This window comes from Ochotona princeps, chromosome 2 (genome assembly GCF_030435755.1).
Source record: "Ochotona princeps isolate mOchPri1 chromosome 2, mOchPri1.hap1, whole genome shotgun sequence".
Lineage (NCBI taxonomy): Eukaryota > Metazoa > Chordata > Mammalia > Lagomorpha > Ochotonidae > Ochotona > Ochotona princeps.
In genome coordinates, this window is record NC_080833.1 from 106,890,489 (window position 1) to 106,910,149 (window position 19,661).

Genomic DNA, 19,661 nt, shown 5'->3' on the forward strand with positions numbered 1-19,661 from the left:
AAAGCCTGTAATCTTATCCATTATACTGCCTTATAGTACTGTTGAGACCACACATATTAGTTAAACAGGAGTCTCCAAAGTATCCCAGCTCTAATTTATACTTCATAGCACTTCGTAGTGAATATTTTAAAGCAAATCTTTGCTTTACCACTGAATTTGAGATGAGATTCAGGGTTTTCATGGCTATAAAGCCGTTACTAACATGGTCACTGGTCCCTGCTCTCATGTTCTCAGATCAGTTTTTTTTTTGTTTTTTTTTTTTTTAAACAGATTCTGGGGTTAGCTACTTGCAGTTCCCAATACTGTGCTGGAATTTTCTTGAAACTCTATGCCTTTTCTCTGCCAGTCATGTGCTCATTCCTTCTTCTTCAACTTTGAACTTGAAGGAAATTGATCTTGGGTAACGTTTATCTGCCAGGCTGTCTATTGTCTTTGCCAAGCTTATTCTAGGCTTTTATTGTGTTTGGTAGTTGACTCTTTCCTGGTCTGTTTCCTTCAGATGATGAACAAGAGATCAGGAACCATTTACTCTCTGTACCCTCATCATCTGTGGCCTGTGAGTCATTCACTCATTAATGCCAATGATCTGATAAATGGGTACTATTCCAGTCATTCCCCAACTGCTCTTTCTTTTAGCAGGAGTTGCTAGGAGGGAAGGTACATTCTTTTCTGGTTTATAGTAAGTTTTTCACCTTCTAGACACAACTTAGAAACCTCACCTTCCTTGAGGATTTCCCTGGCTCCCACCCTGCTGCAGTTGAAAGATGCCATCTTTGAACATCCCCAGCCTGCTGCTCACATCTCAATGTCGTTGCTTGCTGTGCTCAGAGTAATAGCTGTGTTCATAGCTCACGCAGTTCCCTGCTCCAGGGAAGGAGCGTTTGGTATTCTTCACATCGTTAGTGTCTCCCAGGGCCTGACGTACAAGGGTGCTTCAAGAAGTTCATGGAAAATGGGCTTGAAAGATTGATTTATTCAAAAGAAATCTTGAAATCCATGTATAGTTTTTCCTTTTCTTTTGCTTTAATAATTACTATTTTTTGAGATAACATATTTTTTGATTTACATTGCATTCAAAGGCTTAGTGCTCCACTAAAGAAAGAGTTCAACAAATAAAAATTAAAAAGACTGAGGTTGATCAGAAAACTAAGTTATGGCTATAACAATAACCAAATGAAAAGATGCTCAATTCACTTATACAAGATGAATTATTTCAAGTAGTAACAAAATTATTACAATTACAGTAGTGTATAATTCCTAACAATTTGATAAAGATTGAACACAAAATATGCATGCACAATTTTTTTCCAAAATACTCATTTCCATGAAAATTTTTAAAATTTATTTGTATTGAAGAGACAGATTTACAGAGAGAGTGTGAAAGAGAAAGAAAGATCTTTTATCCATTGGTTCACTGCCAAGTGGCTGAAATGGGCCAGTCCAAAGCTGGGAGTCAGGAGCTTTCTCTGGGTCTTCCATTTGGGTGTAGGATCCCAAGAACTCGGGTCATCCTTCACAGCCTTCCAAGCCATAAGCAGAGAGCTGGACAGGAAGTGGAGCGGTTAGGACTTGAACCAATGCCCAAATGAGATGCTGGCATTGTAAGTGGAGGCTTAACTTGTTACACTACTATGCTAGCCCCTCCATGAACTTCTTGAAGAGTCCTTGAATAAGAAATACTCGGCTTATATTGGGAATAAAGGCTGGATATACCAAACACAATGTAGCAGGATGGTGCAGACTCAACTGAACAAACAGAGAAGGAAGATCAAATCCATAGAGGTGCAGATCTTCTCGGGATCTACTTTCATCAGTCAGTGTATCCATGTTAGGCCTGAAGATCCCCGGGGGCAGGCCCTATTGGGCCTTGCAGGCTGCAATCACAGAGTGCAATGGGTTTGTCTAGGATGCAGCCCTCATCTGATCCATGGATGCATTTAATTGGCTTCAGACTTAAGTCACAAGCCCTGTTCTGGAGCTTAAATGTTCTTTGCCCTTGAACTCACTCTCTCAACACACACACACACACACACACCCTTTTTTTTTTTTTTTTTTGCCTGTAGAGATTTTCTTTTGGAGCAATGGAGGGAATCTGGGGCGGCATGGGTTAAGAAAAGAGGTAGCTGGTTAGGGAATTGTGAGGGGGCCATTTTTTGAACTAGGCTCCTATATTTCTCTGTTGACTCATCACCTACTTCAAGAATCTCTGAAGGCTCCCCACTGAGCTTTCTATCACTCGATTGATTTCCAGGTTCCTGAAAAGCAGGGAAATTGACTGGGCTCTCACTAGGGCAGGCATCTTAGTGGAGAGAGAGCAGAGAAGCGCAGGCAGCATCCGGTGAGCACCTTATGATGCCTCAGTGTGCAAAGTGAGAAATTGTTCCCTGTGTAAGGAAGACAAGAAAAAAACAGGGACCCACCTCCTTCACTGAGGAGGTATTTTCAAGGACAGAAAATTCGAAAGAAATTTTCAGGTGACTTAAGATAGGGCTTGCCAACTTCTTAAAAGTTTTGCTTTACCGGGAAGGTTGTCCCAGGACCCTGAGAAGCGGGTTGGGAACGCCTCTGAGCCGCCATGCCAGGGGCTGGAGTAGGGGAGGAGCTAGCTAGCACGATCCAGGCGGGGGCCCAAGCAGCTTGGCCCCGGGCCGCCATGCGGCCCGGGTGCGAGGGTCCCTGCCACGATTCCAGCCTAACACAGCCAAGCTTTCCACCACCTGCGCAGGTACATGGGGTGCGAGGCTCTCGGGCAGCTTTCCGATTTGCCGGGGTCCTGGTCTGATGGCCTCCTTTTGGGGCGGGAAGGTTGTCCCAGGACCCTGAGAAGCGGGTTGGGAACGCCTCTGAGCCGCCATGCCAGGGGCTGGAGTAGGGGAGGAGCTAGCTAGCACGATCCAGGCGGGGGCCCAAGCAGCTTGGCCCCGGGCCGCCATGCGGCCCGGGTGCGAGGGTCCCTGCCACGATTCCAGCCTAACACAGCCAAGCTTTCCACCACCTGCGCAGGTACATGGGGTGCGAGGCTCTCGGGCGGCCAGTGCGCCATTTGGCGCCAGGCTTCGCCTGCTGGCCGCCTGGCCAGGAAGTTCTGGAATGTGGTTACTCTGATATGCTGCATGAGACGCTCCGTGCTGAACCCACAGTACTCTGAGAATATGTATTAGTCCTTAAGCTTTTCAAAGGCATTTAATCTTCCTCTGAAGAACCTGTAGTCACTTTATAGTGCCGATCGCCAACATCAGCTCACTTAAAAGGCAAAATTCCGGGCTTTTCCAGCAGGATGCCCCATTACCTGATAGGATGAGGGATCAGCAGAGGGGTCACAGAAGGCATTACTATGACACTGACTGGCATTCAAGAACCATACTCGGGGCTAGAATGTGTAAGGCATACGTGGACCAATCCCCTGACACTCTGACCCCATTGGACGGTTTAGAAGGGCCGGTGGAGTCTATGCAGGAGGCATGACAGTCTATAGGACACTCTGGGCTGACCAGAGCAACCTCTGGCATAGTTTACACTGGCTGGCAACAGGCCTGGTTGGAGAGCGTGGTGGAGGCCTTGGCTGCGTGGAGCCTACCACTAAGGGGCACAGGAACTGGAGGGAGGCTGAGTTCTGGTCGGGTCACAGTTGTAATCCCTTGGCACAAATATCAATTCGACTTTGACGCACCATGCCGGATTAGACCACAGCACAGTTTGGTGCTCCGGAGGACCAGGATAGACGTTGGATGGGCTCGGCTAGGCCTCAACCCCATCTGAGCCATATATGAGATATGCGTGGGTATGGACGAGCCGTGGCTGGGCTGAAACTCTCAACAACAGGAACCAGAATGGATTGAAGAGCGGAGCTGGCTGAAGGACCTGCTGGAATGCGTGAAGCCCGACACCATGAAGGAGTCGGAGGGAGGAACCTGAACAGATCCTCTGACAGGACACTGACTCTACAAATAAACGCAAGAAGCATGGAGGTAAATAACCCAGAAGAGGCTTTGGAATGTGACGCACTGGAATACACTTGGCTCGGGTTGGGGCAGACCAGGCTGAGTCGGTTCACGTCATCCACTGGCAAGCCCAAGTGCTGAAACTGTGTGGGGGCCTGGCCGGGTTTGGTTGCGATAAAAAAAAAAAAAAAAAAAAAAAAAAAACAGTATAAAACACAAAATGCCAAGGTGAAATGGCCTGTGCTAGCAGGGAATGCAACACCCGACCAGCACTCCTCCCACTGGTTTAGGTGAGGGACGAGAGTGTGATGGGCAGAGCCGGGGAGAGATGCGATACTCATTGGTTCCAATAGAGGTCGGGGCTCAGAAGAGAACCAACCCAGGGGTTAAAACCATCAGCTGATTGGAGTGATGGACGGTGGCGGGCACTGTGCTTACTAGTAGTACATGTAGGAGCCTGGACTGGGAATGCCTCAAAGTTTTTTTTAGGGGGATTCCCCTGAACAAAATGGAGGAATCAAAGCATTAATCAAAAAAAGATGGAAAATGGAGTAGATGAATCAACCACCTCAGCTTTATGCTTGCAGCGGAAAACTGGACAAGGGGAAACCCTAAGACGGACTATGTCAATCAGTGGACTCTGCACCAGCCTCATCATACCTGGACTGTTGCTGATGATATGTTGGAGCTTCTAATTGATCGAGGTGATGCTCTGCTGGCTCTGCCTACAAACCTGAGAGGGCCTCCCTAAGAGGCCGTTGAACTTGAACTGGACAAGTGGGATGCTGGACTCTGTATGGTGTAAACTTTTAATTAGGGAATCTCAACGGAACTTGAGCTGTGGTTATGCATCAAGGTGAAGGAATTCATGATGGGGGAAGGGCTTGGGGTGAAGGGGGGGGAATCCCAGTCATGTAATGCAATGTAATTAATGAATAAATGAATATTAAAGAAGAAAAAAAAAAAGTTTTGCTTTACAAAGTCCTCACATTTTTAAAGAAACTGAGATGAGACAGAGCTCCTAAGGATCTGAGGCATCTTTCTTAAGGCTCTTCTGCCACCAGGAGGCAACATGGACTGGTACATTAGCTTGAAGAATCAGCCCTATCTCATCAAAACAGCAGGTAAGATAGGGAAGCCACCTGATTGTCCATCAGCAGATGATAAAGAAAATGTAGAAAGTACATGCAACAGAATACTATTTAGCCTTAAAACTCAAGGAAATTCTGTTCTGACAATGTGAGTGGTCCTTAGAGAAGCATGATACGCCATGAGACTCACCAGACACAGAAAGACAGATTTCATGATTCCACTTACAACAGGAATCTTTAATAGTCAAATTCATAAAAGATAAGACTGGAATGACTACCAGGGGCTGTTACTAATCAATAGGTGTGATGTTTCAATTAGGAAAGATGAATAAACTCTGAATGTCTGCTGGACAACATTGTGTGTAGAATGTGAAGGATTATGCTCTTGAGTTCCTAAGAGGATATATTTCGAGCCCGGTGCGATGGCGTAGTGGTTAACGTCCTCGCCTTGCACACGCCGGGATCCTATATGGGCACCAGTTCTAGTCCTGGCGGCCGCGCTTCCCATCCAGCTCCCTGCCTGTGGCCTGGGAAAGCAGTTGAGGACAGCCCAAAGCGTTGGGATCCTGCACCCACATGGGAGACCCTGAAGAGCTCCTGGCTCCTGGCTTCGGATTGGCTCAGCTCCAGCTGTTGTGGCCGCTTGGGGAATGAATTAGCAGATGGAAGATCTTCCTCTCTGTCTCTCCTCTCTGTGTATCAGCCTTTCCAATAAAAATAAAATAAATCTTAAAAAAAAAAGAGTATAGATTTCACACTAGGTGCTCTTACCACAGCAACGCTAATAACAAGAGGATGGAAAGCAGGAAGGACAGTTTACCAGGTCCCAGAAAAATCCTGCGAGCACTGTGGTCCAATGTCTGTTGTTTCCTGGGAAGGACCTGGGAGAATCACTTAACTGCAGTTGGGAACCCAGTTGGTTATGAAAATTTTACCATTGGAGCTCAGAGAGTTGAAGTCTTGCAGACTATGAGATGCTCCAGGTAGGGTGGGGGAGGGGTGTGAGAGGAGAATGCATGTAAGGGTACTTTAAAAAGTTTGTGGAAAAAGAGCAAGAAGATACATTTTGGGACAGGTGTTCACCACTTGGGTACGTTCTACATCCAAGTGCCTGGGTTCTGGTCCTGGCTCCACTTCAGATTCCAGGTTCCTGTGATATGCACCTTTGGAGGTAGCAAGTACTGGCTCAAGCGGTTGGGTTCTGTCTTCCATGTGGGAGATCCAGATAGCTTTCCCAGCTTCTGGAATGTCCTGACCCAGCCTCGGTTGTTGTGGATGTTTAAGTGAGTGAATCATCAGATTAGAGCACATTGTCTCCTTTTGTCTCTCTTTCTCTTTGCTTCTCAAATAAACAAATGAATTTTAAAAGGTACTTTTCAATGCAAACTTTTCTGAAATTCATGAATAGTATTTTTATTTTGTGCATTTTCTGCAAACATTTTAAAAAATAGGTATTTTGGGGCCAGTGTGATGGTGCAGCAAGCAACGCCTCTGTTTGTGATGCCAGCATTTGCTAGGAGTGCCAGCTTGAGTTCTGGCTGCTCCACTTCTGACCAGCTTCCTGCTGATGTACCTGGGAAAGCAGCAGAAAATCATCCAGTGTCCTGGACCCTATCACCCATATGAAGTGGCAGGATGAAGACCTGAATGGAATTCTGGGCTCCTGGCTTCAGCTCGGCCCAATCTTAGCTGTTGAAGCCGTTTGGGTAGTGAAGGAGTAGATGGAAAATTCTATTTCTTTCTCTATTTGCCTGAAACTCTGCCTTTCAAACATGTAAGTCTTTAAAAATAAAATTATTTGCTTATTGTGAAAGATATGCATGTATACTTATATATATATAGCCTCCCAGAAGAATTAACCAGAAGTTGTATCAGAATAGCTGGGACTCAGCCTGGGACTTTAATATATGACTAGTGTTCCAAGCAGTAGCTTAACCCATTGTACCATGATGCCTGCCCTTCCATAAACTTCTTGAAGACTCATCATATACGTGGATTTCAAACTGTCCTACAACAAATAACCCTCCTTTAGTTCCATTTTCCATGAACTTTTTGAAGCAGCCTCCTGTCGGATTTAGCTTCAGAGGGTGTCATGCCTCCTTAAGGACAACATTATTTAAGGAGCAGTCTGGAAGAGCAGAGCAGGAGCAGAGAGCAACTCCCTTTTTCCTGGGGTACCCAGGCAACCCCCAGCTTGTGCTTTGCACAACTTTGCACCGACAGCATGCTTAGTACCAGTAGACAGCTCTGAGCTGGGGTCCGAGATGTGAGTCCCCCTGTCCTGCTAATCCCAAGGCCTTCTTTCTGGAGGTCTCAAGGGAGAACTGCTTCTTTGCCTTTTCCTGTTCTAGAAGCTGTCTGCGTTGGTAGCCCAGGGGTGCTTTGCATTCTTCCGACCACTTATTTCTGGCGTCTTCCGTGGCTTGCTCTGCTGCTCCCACCTTTTTCTGTGAGGGAGGGCTCTGGATAACGCAAGCTCATCTTGCCAGCTCGGTCTGAACTGAATCACAGCTGCAAAAGCCCTTTGACCATGCAGGGCAACATCAAGTTCTACCTGTCACGAGCACACGCCAGGGCTGACTGCTGTGATCCTTGCTTGTCTATCTCTTGAAGTGTTGCGCTTCCTAACTGCAGGGAACTGAAACACATAGTTGCATTTTCTTAAACACACAGCAGGAAACAGAGGGCCAGCATCCCTCTTTGCAGGTACTTGTTCATCACTGCCACGCACGAGTTTTGAAATGATTGTGTTCTTTTTCTTGCAACCACTGCTTGTGTTACAATTTCTATTTTTTAAAAATATTTATTATTTACAGAAGTACAGTTTTGTGGATTTAGAGCTTTTTTTCTTCCTCGTCTCTTCCTTCCTTTCCAGCCCCCACTGCCTCCTATTATTCCACAAATGATTATAGTAGTATTGTCCCTTAGTAACATTGGCAAGATTTGCTTTCTGCCATTTAACTGTATCATGATGTGCTGGGTATGGGTAGAGGTAGAATATCTAGTATCATGCTGTAAGGGTATATTTACATGTTTCAAATTGGGAGTTCTACTTAATTTGTGAGCACAGATGTATCTTGCAACATAACTTCACTTTCCAGGGTGCTAGTCTCCATTATATATTCATCTGTGAGAGTACATATATAGCTGTATTTACCTACATCTATTTATCATGTAACTTGCCTAAAGGTTTTCTTATATCAGAGAGAACATATGATTTTTGTCCTTTTTGGGACTGGCTTACTAAACACGATGGTCTCCAGTTGCAACCATTTTGTTGCAAATGGCAGGATATTCTTTCTTTTTTATGATTGAGTAGTATTCCATGGGGGTTAGATGTACCCCAGTTTCTTTATCCATTTGTTTGTTTGTGGACATCTGGATTATTTCCATGTCTCCACTGTTGTGCATGACACTGCTATAAATATAGGGTTGCATGTAACTCTTGCCCGCAGATCTCATTTCCTTTGGCTATTGGGATGACTGGGTCATGTGGTAAATCAAACCTCAGTTGTCTGAGTATTCTTCGCACTAGTTGACACTTTAACAAACAGTGGGTTAAGGTACCTTTTCCCTAATAACTTCCATTTCTTTTTCTTTTTTTTTCAAAGATTTATTCATTTTATTACAGCCAGATATACACAGAGGAGGAGAGACAGAGAGGAAGATCTTCCGCCCGATGATTCACTCCCCAAGTGAGCCGCAACGGGCCAATGCGCTCCGATCCGAAGCTGGGAACCTGGAACCTCTTCCGGGTCTCCCACGCGGGTGCAGTGTCCCAATGCTTTGGGCCGTCCTCAACTGCTTTCCCAGGCCACAAGCAGGGAGCTGGATGGGAAGTGGAGCTGCCGGGATTAGAACCGGCGGCCATATGGGATCCCGGGGCTTTCAAGGCGAGGACTTTAGCCGCTAGGCCAAGCCGCCGGGCCCTCCATTTCTTTTGCTAGGATGCCTCCTGAAGCATCAGACATAGAGGTGGGATCTGGCTTTTCAGCTACAAATATGTGTCTTATAACTACACACAATAAAGGAGATTTATTGTTTTTTAAAGCTCTTGTTTCACTTAGTATTGGAGCTGGAAATCACCACTTAAATACAACTCAAAGAAATCTCTTATTCTCCAAGCTCCACAGGTTTCCCAGCTCCCTGCATGCTCAGTAGCTCTGTCACCAGTGAGCCTTTTTTTTCCTTTTGCCTTGTCCATCTTTCTTTCCAAAGGATGCTGAGGAGCTAAGGGTAAGTTTGGAAGCTGCTAAGTATGCAGACTGCTGGATCTGGTCCACTTGGGGAATAGGCTTTTTTCCTTTCTCTGGGTTTTGTTTTCTTGAGTGGGCCCATTACTCTCCTTCCTGTAGCTTCTGTCATCTCTCAGGACCCCTAATCCCCAGTTTACACCAATGACAAAAGCCAAGATACTTCAATGAGGATGATTTTAATGGGTCAAACAGAAGGCTTGGGCATGATTTCAGAAGGACTGGGGAGCACAGGGATGGTGGTGGGGGATGGGGCTACAGCCAGAGTGACCAATTCTTGGAAGGGTGTAACTGACAGCATCAGGTGGGAGGAGTGAGGTTGAAGGGTAGAGGAGGCCAGACTTGGAGTGGGGTGGTGGCTTGAATAACTGCATGGTTTTAGGAGGGGGAGTGATATCTCAAGTGGATTTCATGATCACAGTGGAGAACTCTGTTTTCTGTAGACCGCAGGAGGAAAATCTGACCCCTACTTTTCCTTTGTGGGCTTCTTCTTCAGCCTCCAATGGTGAGCATTGTCAGTGGGACAGCAGCAAGGGTAGGTAACGGATGCTGCTGTGGAAGAAGGGGTGTTGCCTTGCCCCCTCCTGGTGGCAAGGGAAGCATAGGTCTGTATTGAGCTCAGGCATTTTCCAGGAGTACACAGAAAGCTTGCCATGACTGCTGTCTGCTTTGGGGTCCGTGATAGAAGATGGTTGGTGAATGTGGAGGTTTCAGGATTCACTCAGGGAGAAGTAGCCCCTCTTCTGGAGCTGTAGGTGGTTCCATGTTAGTGGATAAAAGTGGGATCTGCGGTGGGAGGAGAGAGAACTTGGCTGCCTCATGCTGCAGTCGAGGAGGTGGCTACGGTGTCACTTCCGCTTGGGTGGGTATTGCTGTTGGCATGGTGGCTGCTGCACAGGAGGGCACTTCTGCTGACTGGGAGGTGGGGGGTAGGGCTGTGGGATCTGAGGGGGATGGGGCTCCAGGATCTGGGGACAATGGGGCTCCAGGATCTGGGGAGAGGGCTTGCAGGGCCAATGTTGTTGTTGCTGCTGCTGCTGGGACATCTTTCCTTGGTTGGTGCAAATCTGTAAGAAATAGGAGGGACTTTTCTGTCTCATTTTGTTTTTGGGAATTTCTCAGTGAAACCACCATAGCTCCATACTGACCTCCATGGCTGACCCTTACACAGATGTCTGGCAGTGATCCCAGGACCCAGCAGGGTCAGCAGTTGCTAAACTAGAAAGCCCTTAGGGATGGTGACCAGCTCGCTCTCCATCATGAGTAACCGAACCTGCATTGTGGCCCCCTTGGCTCTGCCATCTGTGGTTGCCCAGATCAGGTCTGGCATCAGAGTCCCCATGTGGGACATTGTCTCAACAGGGAAATTAAGATTTCATTGCTGAGATTATGTCCTCACCTACTGGTTGTGATAAGGAGCAAGCTTCTGTTTTAAATTAGGACACGAATGACAAGACTGTTGTGAGAATCAAAGAGGTGAATATGAAAGCAAGGCAGGCACTGAGTGCTCTGTGGTGCTGTCAAAGGAAGGAGACACAGAGAAGCAAGGGTAAGTGTGTCGTGATGTCCGTCAGGTCAAGGATCCTGTTCAGCGTGGGGTAGAGAGTAGTGGAGGGAGGGGGGACAAGAGGGCTTCCTGTGTTAGTAATGTCCCACTGTAACTCTCAGCTATGTATCTCCCATGGGGCTGCAGGCAGAAGAAGGCTTCCACAACCCTGATTCTCCCTCCTTTGAGCTGGGAGGCCCTCTTGTTCTGGATGCATTAAAAATCTTTCTGCTGGGAAGTGGGCTGCTCCTGTTTGCAGCCAAGATGCTTCCTGGTTAAGGAGTCTCTAGGTGTGACTTCAGGCCAGGGCATTATTGTAGCGTCCACCCTGATTTTGACTAGTCTCTGGCTTCTTCTCTTCCACCTTCTGTATCATTCCTTGTATCCGGCTCTGTCTGGCTCATTTCTGGTCAGTCCACAATCATTGTCCTAGTGAAACATACGTAAGGGAAGGGCCTCCTAGCTGCGTTCTCTCCAAGACTGGAATACAGGAATAGCAGTTTTATCTTAGTTTTGAAATTAATTCTGGGTTTTAGTTTTTGTAATTTCATTTTATTTTTTTGACTTACTGGTACTCCCAAAGTTGACTTTTTGTTAGTCTGTGCTGTCATCTAAATTAAGGATCAAGTAGGAGCACTGGGTTGATATCCTCTAGTCTGTTTTACATTCTACATACATTCTGGAAGGTTGGGTAATTTGCTTCACAATTTTGTTATGCATTTTTCTTGCCTGAAATCTTTTGCATTAATAGTTAATGACCTCTAAATTCCTCAAAGAAAATGATTCCTTAAGTTCCATCCCTATCATTCGTGTTTGTGTACCCCATTCACTATCTACCAATATCAACCCTTGTCATCACATTCCCTTCAGCAGAGTCAAGGACTACTTCAGCAACCCAGCTGCAGTTCCAGAGGTGCCCGGGCAGCTACACAGCTTTCTCCCCAGCCCACAGAGCCATGGCACTTACCTGCTCCTCCAAGCGCACCTGTCCTGAGAAGGTAGTCCTGAATATGCTTGGGAGGTTCTGTGTGTGGTCCTTTTTATTGTGGAGGATGCCTGGGCTGGAGGAACAACTGGGACTTCCCCTGGGATTTCTGGTTCCTGGTGTTGCTCTCCAGTTCCTGAAAACACCTGTCATACTCCTTTTATGTTTTCTACAGAAATCCCTAGTTTGGCACTGCCCAGTGACTAATAGCATTTACTTCTCCATAGGAAAGACAGCCCAGGATGAGAAGGCTGTCTCTGACACTTGTCAGGCTGTGACCATTCTCTCAGGCTGCATGACCAAGAATGGTCTTCATGGGGTGGACTCTTGGAGACTATGCTAAATCATCCACCTTTTCATTTTTTTTTAAAAAAGATTTTATTATTATTGGAAAGCCGGATATACAGAGAGGAGAGACAGAGAGGAAGATCTTCCATCCGATGTTTCACCCCAAGTGAGCCGCAACGGGCCGGTACGCACCGATCCGATGCCAGGAACCAGGAACCTCTTCCGGGTCTCCCACGCGGGTGCAGGGTCCCAAAGCTTTGGGCCGTCCTCGACTACTTTCCCAGGCCACAAGCAGGGGGCTGGATGGGAAGTGGAGCTGCCGGGATTAGAACCAGCGGCCATATGGGATCCCGGGGGGTTCAAGGCAAGGACTTTAGCCGCTAGGCCACACTGCCGGGCCCTAAAAGTCCACCTTTTCAACCTCCATTCCCCTATTCTTCATCTTTTGTGTCATGACAAAGGTTCCATATTGTGATTCCTGTCAAACACCTGCCTCTTATCTTGTGGTAGTCAGGTTGCTCCAGAGAAACTGGTCAACTATGATATATAAATATTTATTTTAAGCAATTAACGAATATGGTCATGGAGACATGATAAATCTGAAATATCCTGGGTGAGCTTGGAGGCTGGAAGCGCAGGGTGAAGCTGTAGCGTGTGTCCAAGAGCGACGTGCTGAGAGAATCGCCATGGAGGGATTCAGCCTTTTTTACTATTGAGATCTTTGATGGATCGGGTGCATCTAAGGTAAAAAATCTCTTCACTTAAACTCTAATAATTTAAGGGTTGATCTCGTTTTAGAAATAGTGTCACCAAAGCATGTGGAGCTGGACTGAATATGAGCTACCATGGACGCAGTGAGTTGGCACAGAAATTAACATCACAGCAGGTAGTGCTCAGTCCCACTTGAAACTTGAGAAACACATGGTATAGATCATGAATTATAGGACAAAGTCTAGGGGGACTGAAAATTAAAGATTCAACTGGTTGACATTGTGACGCGTGGGTAAAGCTGCAGTCCGCAATGTTGGCATTCTTTGAATGCAGGTTCCAGTCCCGGCTGCTCCACTTCTGATCCAACTTCTTGTTAATGTACCTATAAAAGCACCAGAAAATGGCTCAAGTTCTTGGACTCCTGCCATGTGCTTGGGAGACCAGAGGGAGTTTCTGGCCCCTGGCTGTGGCCTGGACTTGGCTCAGCCGGTACAACCACATTAGGGAGTGAGCCAATGGATGAAAGATTGCTCTCTACTCAGGTCTCTCCCTCTCTGTAACTGCAAATTTCAAATTTATTTAAGAAGCAGAAGAGAGAGAGAAGGAGAGAGAGAGAGAGAAAGAGAAAGAGAGAGGAGAGAGAGAGTCTTCTGTCTACAGGTTCACTGCCCAAATGGCCACAACAGGCAGGGTTGGGCCAGCCCGAAGCCAGGAGCCAGGAACTTCTTCTGGGTCTCCCACATGGTACATGTGTAGGGGCCCAAACAGTCAGACCCTCCTCTGTTGCTTTTCCAGGTGCGTTAACAGGAAGCTGATTTGAAAGTGGAGCAGCCAGGACTCTAACCATTACCCGTATTAGATGCCAATGCTGCAAATGCTGGCTTAACTCTTTGCGCCACAGTATCAGCCCCAGTAAGTAATCTTTCAAACGTAAAATATTTGAGTAAATTCATATTTTTCTGGAAGTGATCCAGGTCTCCTGCCCTCCACATCTTCTCAATCCCATTAGAAACTTGAGGAACACACATACACACATACATACATACAGAGACACATCAGAATTTCTAGGACAAAGTCTAGTGGAATTGAAAGTTTAAGACTCTTCTTAAGTAAAAATCATAATTTTTGGAAGTGACTCTGGTTCCTGGCTTTACTCCTCCCCTTCCACTAAAGATACCACTCAAGAACCTGGATTGGAGTCATCAGGTGCAAGGCTTCCTCTGATCTTTGGGTCCGTGATCTGACAACACAGAGAGCTTGAGAGACAGGCTGCTACAGGGCACTTCAAAAATCTATGTGAAAAGAGGAATTGAAAAAGAAATTTATCTTGGAGCAAAGATTTTGAGATTAAGCCCAAAGCTTTTTACATAACATTTTTTTCCATTACTTTTTGGAAGACCCTTCTTATTCTAATTTTCTCTCTCTGACTTACGTATTGGCCTTCTTATGCAGAGTGACTGGTTAAGATTTTTCTGTCCAATTTTCAATCATTAAGAGCTGTTATTGAAACCAGAGCCTCCAGACTTTGTTCAGAGCAGAACAGGAACCTTCTTCATTCTTATTCTGCACTCCAATGGGATCGTCATGGGACAGAAGATGCTCTGAGCTGACCGGATGGTGCCTAGGGCTCATAGATCCCTGAACTATTCCAAGAAAGCACAGGAGAGGAATCTGTCACAGCACTCTAGAAAGACTGGTACACAACTTCGCAAGACACACTGGAAGGGGCAGGGTTTGCATTTCACTGCATTGTCACAGAGCTGTGAGAGGAGCCACCACAGCTCCTTGCATCTGCCCAGGCAGACATGACAGGAAGAAGGGGAAAAAGAGCAAGCTGCCATGAGAATGACAGTGGAGGAAGGAAGACGTATGTAGAATTCTAGGGAAGAAGAGTAGTGGCTGGCTTGTAGCCTGGGTCAACAGCTCCTGCAGAGAGCTATTGCCCTGTGGGGTGGGTGTGGGGAGTCCAGTGCTGTGCTACAGGCCGTGATCAGTCTAAGGATGTTCATTCTTTCATACGCACCTCAAGGCAGACCTGCTCCAGAAACAATATCCTGCTCTAACCTGGAATTTGAACTCTAGCTCTGTGCTTCCATGTCATCCTGAGTAATCTTCCTCCTCCTATGTGACTCATCTTGTTGTATACTTACACATGGGTACAGCTTGCTGTACTCTGAATTTTCCAGTACAACCTCCAGCTTCTGGCACATCACTGACCTCACTATTGGTCCCCCTGCCTGGCACTTTGTAGGTGCATTATGGGCATTTTAAAACAAATATTCATTCTATCTGAAAGGCTGATTGAGGGAGAAAGAAAAAACTCTTCCACCTGTTGGTTTACTTCCTAAATGGCCAAAAGAATTGGGACTTGGGCAGGCTGAAGCCAAGAACCTGGAACTTTATCAGGGTCTCCTATATGGGTGCAGAGGCCAAAACACTTAGGGCATCTCTGCTGCTTTCCCAGGTACACCAGTAGGTAGCTGGATTGGAAGTGGAACAGCTGGGACTTGAATTGGTGTTTTGTTAGAGAATTCCAGTGGCACAGGTAATGGCTTAGCTCACTGTGCCGTGACACCAGCCCCCATTGCAGCCGTTTCTAAAGTGACTTGACACCAGCCATCACAGCTGTAGGTGAAGTGGTTAGGGCTATCTGCAGTCGTATTTTAGGAGATGACAGGGGGACACAAAAGGTTGAGGTTGAGCCCAGGAGGTTCAGACTCCCATGAGGCCCTGTCCTTGCTTTCTGTTCACCCACCTGTACAACTCCTCCAGAAATTCTAAGAGTGAAACATTTCCTTTTCCTGTAGAAGGGCCTTCTAAGGAAAATAGGATGTTATTATTGGGAAGTTACTGAACCTGATGCTTGGGTACATAGTCAGATTTTGTCAACTGTCTTCAAATACTGGAAAATGATATCCTGCAACAAAAAAGTAATGGGAGCTCTCTTAAAATTACATTGTTCATTCATTACAAACTGCATGCTAAGGTTCTGTTCTCCTCATTGGAATCTAAGTGTCTGGATGTCAGGGACTTGGATAGTAACCAGTATTTAGTCGAAACTTTAATAAATGTTTGTGGATTGACATTGACTGTTGACTCGCCTGATAGGACAAACTTACAAAAATGACTGTTGATCTTCTCTTTTTGAGATTTGAAATCTCTGAAGCCTAGAATAGTCTAGAGAGACAGAAAGGGTGATGGCAGAGCCAGCTGCCAGCCCTGGGAAGGTCCATGATGGTTATACAAGAAAATGATGTACCAAGAAAGAGGGAAGGAGGGGGCTTAAGGGAGGGAGAGAAGAGAGGGAGATAGAGAGGGAAAAGGAGAGAGAGAGTTACAGAGAAAGAGAAGGGAGGGAGAGTTGGGCAATGATAAAATGGAGCTAGACTCAAGCCCTGACACCTTGTGAGATGACCCATTCCCTGGGGTTCAGGATTTCGGAGTGCTTCCTTGTCCCTCCCACCACATCCTTCCTGACGACTAATCCTCGATGGGATCCTAACTCCCCTGATCTGCTTAGACTCCTGCACTCAGACGTTGGTCTTGCTACCCCATGAGGAGCAGCCCCTGGTAAATGCAGACTGTGTTACCCCTTCCCCAACCTTCTTCCCAGAATGAGCACACTCAGCCTCTTTACACTCCATGGCATAGTATTTTGGCCCCATCTATTCCCGTTGCACGTCCTCTGACTTAATCTACTGTGTTTTGTTGAAGGCCAGATTTCAGGACAGGCCCCAGTTCTCTGGCTGAGGTATCTATGGGTGAAAACTGTTAAAAGATTCATACACTTTCATTTGAAAGGCTGATTTTTTTTGTTTTGTTTTATGTAGAGGGAGAGACCTAGAGATCTTCCATCCATTGGCTTACTTCTCAAATGGCAACAATGGCCAGGGCTGAGCTGTTCCAAAGCCAGAAGTCAGTAGTCAGGAGCTTCATCCCAGCCTATGTGGATGCTGTGGCCCAAAGCCTTGGACCATCCTTCATTGATTTCCTAGGCCGTTAGCAGTGAGCTGGAAAGGAAGTGGAGCACCCAGGACATGATCCAGCACCCTATGGGATACTGGCACCTGATATGCCATCATGCCGGCCTTGATGAATATTTTGGAGTGAATCACGCTGACATTCTGGGTCTTGTTTTCATGGCAAGTGAGCAAGCTGAACAGGCCTGGGTCTCTGAGAATTTGACAGGAGTAAGCGATAACAGATATCATCCCTGGGAGAATTTAATGTGCTTTGCTCTCCCTGCTTCTTGCAGGCTTTCATCAGTCCTGGAAGGATGACCTATCAATAGCAGCAACATCAAATCCCTTGCCAGCTTCCTCCTCCTATTCCTAAGCCCTGTCAAAGTGCCTGAGCGCTGTCATCCACTCCCAAGCCAGCAGAAGTGCCCCTGTATACAATATTGCCTATACCAGCAGGAACGGCCACCCAGCAGAAGTACCTTCCTCTGCCTTTACAGCATCTCCTGTACCAGCAGGAATGCCCACCCAGCTGAAGTGGAGCCTATGAAACCCACCATCTAAACCCGCACACGAAGCTGATGATTCTTCTCCCTGCAGACTCCAGACTCCTTCCAGAAACCACAGGGTCAATACACAGCCAAGAAAATCTACCTCTAAAGGGACTCAAGGGAAATGGCACCTCTGTGGGCAGGTTTTCCTGCACTGTGTCAACTGGTGCCTTTCAGTGTCAACCTCCAGCAAGCAGCAGAGAATGCAGGGAGGTACCAGGTGACCAAGGACTTTCCTGGAGTCATAGAAATTGCAACCCCTGTGGTCAAGACAGGCTGGCCTTTTCAGCTGCTGTTTCCTCAGCCCAGCTGCTTCTGTGGGCTTGAGACCATCCCAAGAGAGAATGATGCGATCTCCTCTAACTCTACCTTTAAAGTTTCTCCAAACTTTTGTTTGAGATTTTTAAAAGTCATTATACATTAAACTACTGGCTTAAATCAGAGTACATCTCCCCTTGCACCCCACCAAGTTTCCTTTTTCCCTGCACTTTTAGTTATGATGAGACCTTGTGTTTTATAGCCCTCTCAGACCTCTGTATCTCTGAGGACAGCTGACTTGACCTCTGCCCCGAGCCTGGAACTCCTAGCTCTGGTTCATTGCCTCCTTCCCACTCTGTTAGTAAGCCCAGTTGCACCTGACTTTGCTACCTGGTGGATGTTGTGAGGGAAAGGGAGCAGTGCTTGGAAAGGCCACCAGGGGGTGATCAAGAGGCCACAGGAAGGCACACAGGGATTTCTGGCAACTGTGATATAAGGATTCCTATGCATACTCTCCCTTTGGGCCTCTCACTGCCTGGTAGCTCCATGTCCTCTGTTTAGTCAGTGCTTCCCCTTGGCTCTGGAGAGTTGCCTAGGCAACAAGTGAGGGTCCTGGGGTGCCCATGCTTAGAAGGATTCCATCCTTTTGGGAGTACAGACTCTGGAAAAGTTCTGGGGTTTTTCAGTTAAAAGCATGAAATGTGTGTCCTCTTGCCATCGTATATGGGTTAGTATTTTGGACTGAAATGACTGGAAAATCAGCAGTCATCTGTGGAGTGCCTGCAAACCCTGAATTCTGCTGTGAGGACAGGCGAGTAGGCCAGGCCTGCGTTAGGGCGGCTCTTTCGTCTATGAGGAGGGCAGATTCTGGAGAACCAGTGTTACAGAACCCTCGGTCACAGGATGAAGGTGCTCCTGACCCCCAGGGACCACCAGGATCAACTTACAGGAACCTGGCCCTGAACGTGGGTAACAGGCTGCCTGATAGACATGCCACTGGCTCATTTAGTTCAGCCACCACTCCATTCTGTTAACCCATCCTTGTTCTTCAAGACCCGAAGACAGTTGTCACAGGAGGCAGAGAGAATGGGGCAGGTGAGGGACAAGTCCATGCTAGTCTGTGTGGTGATTCTGGGCAGCTGCACCTTGCAGGGAGTGTGACTGTGAAGTGTAAGTACACTCATAGACAGAACTTGGTGACTGTGGGGAAGGAGAATGACTACACACTGCCCTTAAGGGATTTACATCACTTTCCATGGACTCCAAAGGCAAGGGTCTCTACTGGAATGAATTGTGTATCTTGGCTCTCAAAGTGGTCAAATGAAATTTACTAATAGATTTGCTAATGATTTGCTAATAGATTTGCTAGTGAGAGCTTCTTAAGTTGACACATTGGATCCTATCACCTCTTGAGTTCAACTACCTCCTCCTATTTTTGACGTCTGTTGTCCTCATTCAGAGCTGGGACCAGTTTTTGCCTCTATCCTAATCTGCCTTTATCAGCCCAGCCTGCTCTCCAATATGGAACCCAGGATTCAGGGTCAGTGTCAGTTTGCACTGAGAAAGATCAGCAAAGGGCTCAATGGCTGCAGCATGATTCCCTGCTCACCTCCACCACTCACATGTTAGAGGTGATCTCTCAGGACAATCTGAAGGAAATATAAAAAAAGTTACTATCCCTGAGCCTTTCAAGTGTTTGAAAGCTGATGGAGCTCTGTAGTCCCTCCATCCATGACGGTTTGCTTTGGATTTATAGTTTTGATGAGGAGGTAAAGCCCTAGGGTTTTTCTTTGCCTTTCTCTAATCCAAGCTGAAGAAGCCAACCTGCCAATTTGTTGGGATTCTCTGTTCCAGAAACCAGGGGCATAACCTCAGGACTGGAATGATTCCTGGGCAAGCACAGGTCAAAATTCCGGTTGACATTTAGTTGGCTTGGACAGTGGTCTGACATTGAACTGAAGCATTTGGTTGCTGCTTGTTCTCTAGTCTTCTCAGCTCACACCTGACGTCACAGTGATGTTTGGTACTCAGTTCTATGTCAAACAAAATGTTGACATTTCATTGGTATTTGTGGAGCA